At 42.8% G+C, this 12297-nt stretch overlaps 1 protein-coding gene across 1 annotated transcript in view; it reads right to left on the bottom strand.

Annotated features, from left to right (window-relative positions):
• Positions 1-12297, bottom strand: part of Lama1 (laminin subunit alpha 1) — a 130892-nt gene that overhangs the window by 30237 nt on the left and 88358 nt on the right. The window lies entirely within an intron of this gene.

Raw genomic sequence — 12297 nt, 5'->3', positions numbered from 1 at the left:
TATATTGAGATATTTATCATATTGCAATGTACATTTCTACCTCTGATATTATTTGTATAATGACATTGTTTACGTTTGGGGATATTGTCCTCATTTATTGCACAGTTTTTTCAGGTTTTTTTAGATACATAGAAATTATATTTAGTATAGATAGTATAATCTTCGACCTCTTTGAAGAGCTGTAGAACATGGCCTTTAATCTAACCTAGAGTTTGGTACTTATGAGACACAATCACTCCTGGCAACACCACTCTACTCCCGAGAGAATGTTGAGCACCAAAGACACTCCACTGGGAGCTTGTCTTCTCCTTGGCAGAAGTGGCCTTTAGGCAAGAAAAAGCCCATACCTCGACCACTGACAGAGTTTCAGAGTATCCGTAAATGGATAAAAACAGGATTGTCTTATCTTGCCAAGACAGGGTTGGACAGTTCTACAAAAAGTTCCTTGCCTTTGAAAAATGTTATGTCAGTTGTGTTAGGCCTTAGCCAAAGTTGGTTGCCTCAACATTGCAAAACGAAACTTTGGGTGACTGCCCAGGTAGTTAGTTGTCTCTGTCATTTGTTGCACATTTTGGAAGTTTCTTGTTTGTACTTCCTGGTTGCTTAAATAATATTACTTCCCTTCTCAGATCTTTGATGGGGTTGAAGATTAGATAATTGTAGTTACCCTCTACATTATTTAGACTCCTTGAAATAGAATGCTTAGTAAAACTTTTGTTATATGTTTCTTCTTAATATTGTTTGTAATTTTATTTATTATTTGTTCCTATTGAATATAGTTGTATTTGGTTTGGTTCTGTCTTATTTAGACAAAAGGGGAGATGAAGGGGAAGCCTAGCCAAAAACCTTGTTTTGTAAGGCGTGTCCCCCTTGGTCTAAAGGCGTGTCCCCCTTGGTCTAAAGGCGTGTCCCTCTTAGGCGTGTCCCTCTTAGGCATGTCCCCCTTAGGCTAATATTGACTTATAAAATCTTGCGGGCCTGTGGCCCGCCTGCTCTTTGTTTTCCTGCCCTCCTCGCTGGAACCTTGGATTTGTAAGTTCCCTTTCCTTTCCTTTATTAAAACTGAATTATATATATTAAAGCTTGTCTGGTGAATCATAACTGCCGATCAACCACGCACCTTCAACATCTTCATCAGAAGCACCCTTTCTCCAAAGGTCACAGCATCTGAACCAAACCCGCCTTCTCCACATTACGGGGCATCGATTTTCACTTAATAACTGAACGTGGTAGAGAGGATCCTGACGGTTGCAGGAAGAAGAGGCGCGAACCAATCTGAACAGATCATGACAGCGATCAGATACTGCCTCAGATCAAAGCTGAAACCACCCGCTTGGATACAGACTACAATTCAAGGCCACTGACATTGGTCTCAATTCTAAGGGTAGATACGGATGCTAGGACTGACCCTTCACTGCCCCCATGTTCTAAGAAGAGGATGGAGGAAGAATGATGGGTGGAGTTTTGAGCAATGGGTACCTCTGCTGCATAAAAGTTCCCCTTGTTTTCATTTACTTCTGTTTTCCCAAGAGGAATTCCTCTCAGTTCTCCCCTGGTAGAGCCCAGCTCCCCCGTGTTCAGCTGTGCTGCCCTTTGCATGAGATGCAACAAGTCTCAGAAGCAATGCCATTGTCACCTGGGCAGCACCTTGATTTGCAATCTGCTTCCACCTTTAAAGGCGCCCAGGAGGGCTGCAGATGAAGGCATGAAGCTCAAAAGAGATGTGTACTGGTATCTTCCCGGATTAAATGGCCAGGCCTCAACCTGTGTAAGAGTTTCCTGATGGGCCTTCAGGAGGGCGGCAGGGGCAGATTTTGCGATGAGGACAAGGTTTTTGTTTTTTTAAAAATTTACTTATTATGTATAGTGTTCTACCTGCATGTCCGCCTGCATGCCAGAAGAGGGCACTAGGTCCATTACAGATAGTTGTGAGCCACCATGGTTGCTGGGAATTGAACTCAGGACCTTGGAAGAAGCCAGTGCTCTTAACCTCTGAGCCATCTCTCCAGCCTGAGGGCAAGTTGTTTAGCAGGCATTTAAGTGCAGCTAGAAAGAAGTCCCTGTCCTAGGAGGACCAAGAGAGAAACAGCCCTGCAGAGCAGGAAGGGTCCTCACCAGGAGCCCACTCTGTTGCCTGATGCCTTCTAGCTTCGAGGCATTTTCCTCTAGTCCCTGAGCAATCACTATGGGGCTGAAGGCCAGGACACATCAAGGAAGGGAAAGTGCTTTCAAGACTCTTGATATTTCGGGAGTCTTTCTGGATGTTTTTTAGCCAGTGGATTCCCCATGGAGAGAACGGCCAAACTAGTTTTGAAGAGTCAATGTATTTTTCCCTCTGGCTGGCTTCTTTTGAGTGTGGACAGGCTTTGTGCCCAATGGCCCACTTGTCCCCCAGTTCTGACAGATAGCATTTCAGTGTACGGGTCCCTGTCCTTCTCTTCAGACTATGTCCCCAGCTTTCTGAAATTCTTTCCTTCTACTACTGGAAGTTCAGCCTGAACCCAGTCTTAAAGAATCCCCAGGAACACATCTCACTACTATTGTGCTCATGTCCAAAACTACAGTGGAATCCATGACCTAAGTATTATCCCTGTGGGTGGCTATGGAGGCTCTACCAGAACACTCCAAGTTCCTTTTATAATGCCAGCAAAATTCCATTACCCTAGCAAGGCAAAAAGTACAAGAAAAAACAGAAAATATAAGCCAATATCCTTAAAACATAAACCACAGCAAAAATTTTCAGCAAAACGCTTACAAATGAAGGAGGCATACATCAAAATGATTATCTACCACAAATACTTTGGCTTATCCCAGGAAATGTAAGTTCACATACTTAAATTTATACATTTAAAAGTTATAGAAATTAATTGAAAGGTGAATATTATACAATATTTTCTACTGAAAAGAAAGCCCTTTGACAAATCTGATGATTCATAAGTGTCCCAAAGACAGTAGTAATATAGGGGTCATCATATTTAATATAATAAAGGTTTTTAGATGACAAACTCACAGACAATATCATTTTAAATGGAGCAAAACTCAAAGCAATTAATTACATTAAAATCTGTAAAGAGAAGGGGCTGTCCACTGTTCCCATTCATTTTCAGCATATTGCTTGAAGCCTGAGATAGATCACTCATGGAAGATTAAAGGGATCCAAACAGCAAAAGAAGAATTTTGTATCATCTGTATTTGTAGATAACATTATATCTACATAAATCAAAAATAAAACCTCTAGATATTATTAATGCATCCAGAAGGGTATCAAGGAGATGAATCAACTAACAAAAATCATTAGTACTTTTATATCTATAATAACAAGCATGCAGAGAAAGTAAACATTTCAACATCCCGTAAACAAGAGCTTTAGTAAAGCTTATGATCTAGAAATATAACTAATAAGGGAGGTAAAGATCCTCTACAAAAACAACTTTGACCTTTTTTTTTATTGAGCTCTACATTTTTCTCTGCTCCCCTCCCTGCCTCTCCCCTCCCTGCCTCTCCCCAAATGCATGGCAAATTCTTCAAGAAACCCCTAAACCAACAAAGGAAATTATCTTCATGCTTTTGAGATGAGTGTAGAAACTAGAGATGCCATGAGGAGATAGAGCCTCCTATATGGGGACCAGCTCTGCGGAAGTGGGCCACATAAAGTGAGTTCAACCCCAGCTTGTGGCAGTTAGGGCTTGCCCATCCCCCACAGTCCTGCCCACCAACTGCCATTCTCAAATGGGGCCTGTCTCCCAGCCTCCCTTTCACCTTCATTCTCTGCCACCAAAGTATCCCCTGCCTCTGAGCAGGACCAATGGTCAAGTACATGTCTGTCCTAGGTTACTTTGCATTAATGTCACAAACATCAAGAAAAGTAACTTGGGATGGAGAAGGGTTATTTGACTCACATATCCTTACCATTTACTCTAAGACAAATTCTAGTTGCTCTTAATAAGAAAAACTCAGAGTCAGATATAGGGGTTAATGCTGAGGATCAGGGAAGTAAGGAGCCAAGCCCTAGAGAGTTCTTATGCTCAGAAAGGAAGGGAGATCCTGTCCTGCATTACAGAATGCATCTGTCTCCACCAAGCCTCAGACTTCAGTGAGCTCTTGTCTCCTCCCTCCTTAAATTTCTCTCTGCCCACCACATCCCCTCTCATCTTCACCTCCCTAGTGCTGGATTTAAAGGCATTTTAAATTTTACACTAGAAAAAAAAATAATCTGGTGGTGGTTGAGCATGCCTTTAATCTCAACTTCCAGAGGCAGCTGCAGGTGGATGCCACGTCCACAGCAGTGACTGCCGTGTAGTGACAAATGCCATTACTCTGGCCAGCACACGCTGAAGGATTGGGGTTAGAGCTTCTTGGAGCGAAGCCCCAGGCGGTCCCCTAGCAATCAGCTACCGTGATGGGATCTGATTCAGTTAGAACAAAGTGGCCTTGGAACTGGCCCTGGAAGCGAGCCCTCCTGCTACTCTGCGTACTCTTTCTTTGTATTTCTTATCTTTCCTGTTTACCGATGACTGCTACCATGAATCCTAGAGAACGAAATGACACAGAGGATACTGATCTACTTGACTCTGCGCCACCGTTTATTCAGGCTGTTGCTCAGGAGTTTGAGATAACTAACATAAACCCACAACGTAATCTAGGAAGGTTCTTGGATGACGTGGAGCAAAGAGAGCTGTTTATTCAACCAAAACATAATGAAACTGAGGAGGTCAGAATAGAAATGTTGAGGGGAAATCAGCATAGTGATGAGAATGAGAAACATAAAAAGGAATTAGAAAAAATTCCCCAAAGACATTTACCGGGAGGATACATTCAGTACTTGATTAATGGTCAGTGGTGGACAGCCCGCGCTGGACACCAGAGTCTGGAAATTACCTGGATCCCCTTCCTTACACAGGAGGGTATGATGAATTGGGTAATAGATGGGTTAATCATGAAGGGAAAAGGCAATTATGGAATACACTGCTATGCCCACGGCTGTCACGCCTGTGTAGCAGAAAATACCGTTAAGAGGCGGATCTCTGTGAGTTCGAGACCAGCCTGGTCTACAAGAGCTAGTTCCAGGACAGGCTCCAAAGCCACAGAGAAACCCTGTCTCGAAAAACCAAAAAAAAAAAAAAAAAAAAAAAAAAAAAAAAAAAAAAAAAAAAAAAAAAAAAAATACCGTTAAGGTGAAGCGACGCTGAGGGGTTGGGGTCTGCGCTCCCGGGGGCTGGGCCCCAGGCAGTTCCCTGGCTAGCCCTGGAGCTGTATTGAGCTTTCTGTTCCCTCTTTGTTTCTGTATAGTTCTTTTGTCTTGCCAGCAGGTCAAGAAGTTCCAGGACATTACCAATAATAATAATCAAACTACTGAGACATATTGAACTCTGGCTCGCTCTCTGGGAAAACTTATGAATACCCTAGAACAAAAGAAGTTCATGATGGGAGAGGCTAGCCAGAATGAGAAACCCCCAGGTGCATTTTAGATTAGAGAGAAAGGCAGGATTCTTGACATTAAGAAACCAATTATTCACCGTCGGAGCAAGCCTTGGGAGTATAACCCTAAAGAATGGTGTTTTGGGTTACCATGAGAACAGATATGATTTAGGGCTATGAGAAAATAGTTGGTTAGTGGTGTGAGACGGATTTCAAAGAAGAGCTCTGCTCACCTGGCCCTAACCACAAGACATACTGGAAACAATCAATTGTCTGTAATCAATTTTTCTCATGTAAAGCTTTTGATTATTGCCTATAATCATTCTTCTCATGTAATTTGTTTGCCAACTTCCTTCTGTGATCCTATAAAACTGATGCTTGAACTTCAGTAAATTTGCAGCAGCATATTCAACCTTATTGAGTGTGTCTGTCTGTCATTTCCTCGCCGATTCCTGATTTCTCCTAGCCTTCACCCCTGTTCTCCCGCGGTCGGTGGTCTCCAAGAGAGGCGGTCCGTGGCAGGTGGATATCTGGGAGTTCGAGGCCAGCCTGGTTACAAGAACTAGTTCCAGGAGAGGATCCAAAGCTACAGAGAAACCGTCTTGAAAAAGAAAAGAACCCATGGGAAAGACAGGCTGTAGCAGAGTTCAGCTATCTAACAATGAATCTCCTGTTTGTTCAGCTAGCCTAAAAGTCCTAAGTGGGAAACAGGAGGGAATCGTGTAAGACAAGAATAGTGATTCCTAAATAGTGACCACACTGACGTCACTGGGCAGGAAGCAGTGAACACTCACTGTGAAATGGACGGTTGGCCATCGAATTCACACTCGTCTTATATGGGAACTCAGCTACACTGGAGCCATTGCCTAGCAGATGGCATACTTAGAGCCCTGTGGCTTGAAACCCAATGTGTTTGATCTGACCTTTTATAATACAACAATCTCAGATCAGTTATGTGTGGGGAAGACGGTAACCAAGTTGGCATCATCTATGATGTGTGTCAAATTAAGCATTATTACTTTTGTATTCAGAACTACTGTTAAGAATAACCATTGACTGCATACACATGCACTGTGAACTCTCATAATCTTCTAGGTAAATGATTAGTGATTATTTAATGACTGAACAATGATAATGGACATTTCACCGTATATGAAAGCTACACCTGAACTGTGCTGAGAGAAGGAAATAGTCGGTATGTACAGGTAAGAGGCTCTCTCGGATGTGCCAATGAAAGGGAACGCATGGTACTGTTGGGCTGTCCAACGGGAATAAACCATTTATTCTTCTACCTCTCCATGGGGGGGGGTGGACAAAGAGAAATCAGAACAACTATCCAGAGCTTCCAGTACCGATGTATCACATCACGTTATTCTGCCTTGCTCAATCTCCACAACAAGCACACAAATGTGTGGAGGTGAGAATGCAGGCCTTTAAGAGGATTACTGGTTGCCCAAGGAGGGCGGGAAAAGAGATGGCCAGGCCCAGCTCGGTCCAATTCTACCCCGATTTCCGGCTGCTACAGTACAAGTCTGTCAGTGCTTCTCTTTTTCTTGCTTTCTGTAGAGTCAGGCCAGGATGGTCTCGTGCCCGATGACGACAACACGGTGCAGACATTTATGGAGTGCACAGTGCATGTCACACAAGACATCGGATCGTTATTTCACTAAATGCCAACAAATTGAAAACTGAGACTCAGAAAAGTTAAGGGACCTATCCAAGGTCACTGAGCTCGGACTGGCAACACCAGGAACCCCATCTGATACACGGATCCCTGCACAAACTCTCATTCCATTGCCTTTAGCTCCTCAAAAACTCGTTCAGTCATCAGAATGAGTTCACTGCCTCTGAGTGTGAAGAAAAGCAGAGGAGAACGATACGCGTTCGGCAGTTCTGTTTCTAATAAACACCCTGGCTTTGGTGCACACCTAACATTAAAATCACTTAAAAATGCCATTCTTTCACAATATACCACAGTATGATCTCTCTTCTGAGTCACGGGTCCTCTTTCAATACACACATGACGTGTTTCCTTTACTGAGCTGTTATTACCTGAAGCCTGCGTGCAATCACCACATATCATAGAAGGCACTTGTGAGAAGAGCTCGAGTCAAAAGGAGCTTTCCCATCACTAAATCTCAATAATCTAGGAAGCCCAGTTAACTCTAACACCCATTTGCCAATATTGCTGTTACCCCAAATTTTAGTGATTGGCCATCAAACCCTAAAATTATTTCGACATACAGAATTTTTCTACTAATGCCCTTGGTTTCTTTCTTTCTTTTTTTTCTTTTTTTTTTTTTTTTGGTTTTTCGAGACAGGGTTTCTCTGCAGCTTTAGAGCCTATCCTGGAACTAGCTCTTGTAGACCAGGCTGGTCTCGAACTTCCAGAGATCCGCCTGCCTCTGCCTCCCGAGTGCTGGGATTAAAGGCGTGCGCCACCACCGCCCGGCTTGCCCTTGGTTTCTTACTGAGACTAAACTGCAATAGATTATTTAACACAAAACTGGAGGGGCTCCAATGGAATCATTAGCATTAGTAAATATCTATTTAACGCGCTTTAGAACAGGCCCTAATGGACTCCAGAACCTGCATGGGTGGTGATTTGGGCCCAGTACGGAAACATCCTTGTGGATAATGCACAGGAATCCACACCTCACTCTCCAATCCTCTGGGCTTCGAACTTCATTTAAATGGAAGACTCCACATTGGACTGCCTAATCCAGAAGAGTGAGTTTGTGTGCATTCACACACAATATGGAAAGGCTGGATTAATCTGGCTTCTGCACATAACTTAGAGTGTTCTCCAAGAAAATTAACAAATTTGACCAAAATAATAGTAATAATTAACAATAATAAGCTTGACTAAATGTTTACTTTCACTTGAAGACAGTTTGCATGCATGAACAGACAGTCGACATTCACTGGAACATCAGGGTTTTAAGGAATTAGCTTGTTTATGATTAATTAACACTTTCATGAACATGATCACAGCGAACCAAAGGCCAGAAGGTACACTTGGATACTCTGATAGGGTTGTCTGAGGCTCTGTGGGAATCCCTTTGCACAGTTACCTGTGTCAAAGAAAGCTGTGACAGTTGAGGAGGCAGCTACACCTCCAGGTTAAGAGGCGCACTTCCTGCCAGTAAACCTCAAGATTAACAAAGCCATTCCACATGACACTGTTGTCATCTTGCTGTTCCGTAGAACACGGATCTATCTTTTTAAGTATCCTAAACATTCCCTGATCTTGTTGTCTGTTCTTTGTTAAGTCGGTTGCTCTTTTTCAAAGACAATAGCCTCTGAACTGTACTATTGCAGCAGTCCAGGAGACTGATTCATAGAGTCCCACAACTTCATAGCTCACATTTCTCTACAGCAGCTGGAAGGTTCAGCGTCCTAGGAACTGAACACTCAAACCTCCATTTATAGGACCCGAAGTACTCAAGGTATTGAACAAGAGGTCTCAAGGCATTTGTCCCACTTTCTTTAGGTTGGCTACGTTAAACAACATCAGGCACATGTCAAGGTTTCAGCGATTCTCAAAGCTAAATTACTGATTAAACACACCCAATACCGAAGGGCTTTAAAAATAACAAGTAACATGGGTGGCCGCAAAACCCCAATGGCGGTGACGACCAGGTGTTCCCTCGCGGTCCTCTGCAGGTGCAACAGATACTAGTGGCTGAGAGGAGGAACCCAAATTAAAGGCTTGGGACGGTACACAAATGAAGCCCAGATCCTGGGTAAGAGGGGGCGGCTCTTCAAGCGATGTCCCCCTCCATCCCTGGTCCACAGCTCGCCCAAGGTGGCAGCTGCCTGACAGGTGTTGGGAGCAAGGAGCATGGGTGGCGGCTCAGAGCCTAGGGAGCAAGCCCAGGAAGCGCACTGGGGTGGGGGTGGGGGTGGGGGTGGGGGTGGGGTATGGCAGAGCACACTAACCAATGCTGCTAAAACTCTCTGACAAAGTTCTTCATCCTGGGAATCTTCTGGCTTGGCTGCAGCTCAGTGAGGTCCCACATCTGGGCAGCGCAGGGCCCGGGCAACTTCATGAAACTGGTCCAGCGTGCAGTGCAGACAATGGCGAGGTTGTGAGGTGCCTCATCCTGCTCCTGCTCCTCCACCTCCTCGCCACAGGCCGTGATTGGCCCCCTGTGGGGCTTGGGCCTGGGCCAATGCTAGGTGCGAGGGGGCGTCTTAGGTGATTCTGGGGGCAACTCCCCCCCACCTGAGAGCCGTGACTCCTCTAGCCCTAGGCCTGGAGAGTGTGGGACCTAGGTGCGACCCCCGCTGCCATTCCGACTCCGAGGCCTCAGCTGCCTTCTCTCTCTCCCTTGACTTGTTCTTTAAAATATTTAACTTACTTGCTTTTCCCTTTGTAGATTGTTGCATGAAATCCTTCTCCTAGTTTCATAGGAATCAGCTTTTCCAAACTTCGATTGTTGGCTAAACACAAAGAGGCAAAACAAAACAGATTGCTTCAGTACCCATTTGTTGACAATGAATAAGTAACATTTTCTGATATCAGAATATTTTTAAAACAAGGTAATAAACAATCATTGTACAAATTCAGATTATACAAACACACGAAGAATTGTATTTGCCCATAATCTAACCAAGGTAGCCCTGTAATTATTTTGATATAGCATCACCCAAGGCTATCTTGCTGGAAATTGTTTGTTAATAGAGATGTCGTCACATTCAATGAACATGCTCTATGACCTGTGTTCTCACATCAATGTGTTATGAACATTTTCCATATTATGGCACAATATTCTAAATTATAATTAATAAAATAGTATATGCAGGTCAAACCTACTCTGCCCCGTGTTTTTATACATCCCATGACTTGAATAATTGTTACCTTGTTTCTCTAGTTTATACATCCCACTGACGTAGAATAATTTATCACCTTGTCTCACTAGTTTATACATCCCACTGACGTAGAATAATTGTCACCTTGTCTCTCTAGTTTATACATCCCACTGAAGGAGAATAATTGTCACCTTGTTTCTCTAGTTTATACATCCCACTGACGGAGAATAATTGTCACCTTGTTTCTCTAGTTTATACATCCCACTGAAGGAGAATAATTGTCACCTTGTTTCTCTAGTTTATACATCCCACTGACGTAGAATAATTGTTACCTTGTTTCACTAGTTGAGAAGGGACCAAAAGAAGAAAATTTTGTGATACATGAAAGTTGTACAAAAATCACATCTGACTGCGCACAAAGTTTTATCAGAATGGGCATCTTATCTATGACTTTCTAGTTATAACAAAACTGTAGTTACTACACGTATTATACAGCTGTTGATGCTGGGAACACTGTGTTACTCTACAGCCAATCATGACTGTATATTACTTAGTCAGAAAAGTTCTCCTCCAACATATCTCCTCAGTAAATCACAGACAGATATCACATACTATCCAGAGATAATTGATCATTCTAACCTCGCATCCCCACAGGTGATAATTGTTAAGGACTGACAAATGAAATCGAGGACTGTCTGCTCCGCAAAGGGGACGAGCGTCAGAGTGGCGAGACGGCCGGCAGAATGGGAGAAAATCTTTGCAGCTGGATATGTGGTAGAGGATTAACACAGGCAATAAAGAAGGTCCCAAGAATTAAACATGAAAACCCATCTAATCAATAAATAGGTGAATAGAACTGTTCTCAAAGGTAGAACTTCAGACAGCCAGTATGTGGAAACTGTTCAACATCCTTAGACGTCAAGAAATTGCAAATTAAACAACACTGTGATGCCATCTCACCCAATAAGACCGCTGTCACCAGGAAAACAGCGTGACAGACATGCTAGAGAAGTGTCATGCACGTTTACGCTGGTGAGAGTGTAACCTGCTGGCTTTGCTACGGAAGGGAGGCACTCACAATACATAAGATGAGCAGCAGATTAATTTGATGAGAATATGGTTCATACCCACAGTGGAGTTTTATACATCCATAAAGAAGGTGAAATATAGCACCTTCAGGAAAACTAATAGAGATCATCAGTAACATGAGAAATCTGATGTAAAAATAAAAATGGTAACATAAGTAGCACAACTCAGACTCAGAAATACATGAACCATATTTCCTGTCATATATGGACACGTTTATGTGTGTGTGAGCCCATATGTAGGACATATACAGATATGAAATAAGAGAGACTATGATGAGGGAGGGCAAAGAGAGAAAGAAGAAAACACAATACCCCATATTTCCCCTCATATGCAGAATCTAGACTTGGTCACACACACGTGAAAGCAGAGGAGAGACTACTTACAGGAGAAAGTTGTACCCTGAGGTTGCAGGGGAGAAGAGCAGGGAGGTCAAATACAGGAAGTACAATGATACAGATGAATGACAGGTCACAAAGAAGCCCATGACTTGCATTCCAACTGTAGCAATTAATTTAAAATGAAAATACTAAATATGTTCTCTAGTCTCCTGCCCACACCAAACGCAACACAGTGACTCAAGATATATTCTTCAAAACTAACAGTTCATGATCTTGAAAAAAGAATTATCTAACCAGACATTTTGAGGAATCTTGAATGGTATAATGCAATTAGGAGTAAAATTTCAGAGAAATGACCCTAAACTCATGAGAAAACTATTAGATTAAAATAGCAGAAACCTTTACATATACATGAGAAAGGTAAGGGAGACTTAATTTTATAAAAATGAAGGACAGATAAGAATGAGGTCACTGAGTAAGAAGGGCAAAGCAAAGAGTAGGCCAACATCTACAGAAACGACAATGTACAATTACAAATGGTCAACAAATATTTAAAACTGCATTCAGCATCCCTAGTTATCAGAACAATGCAATTAAACCGAAGGGCATAACCATGGCTTTTTTTCCTAATACTTTT

The sequence above is a fragment of the Arvicola amphibius genome, chromosome 18, assembly GCF_903992535.2.
Source record: "Arvicola amphibius chromosome 18, mArvAmp1.2, whole genome shotgun sequence".
In the NCBI taxonomy this organism is placed as follows: Eukaryota; Metazoa; Chordata; class Mammalia; order Rodentia; family Cricetidae; genus Arvicola; species Arvicola amphibius.
The sequence above is the reverse complement of the archived record's forward strand: the minus strand, read 5'-3'. Positions and strand labels throughout refer to the sequence as shown.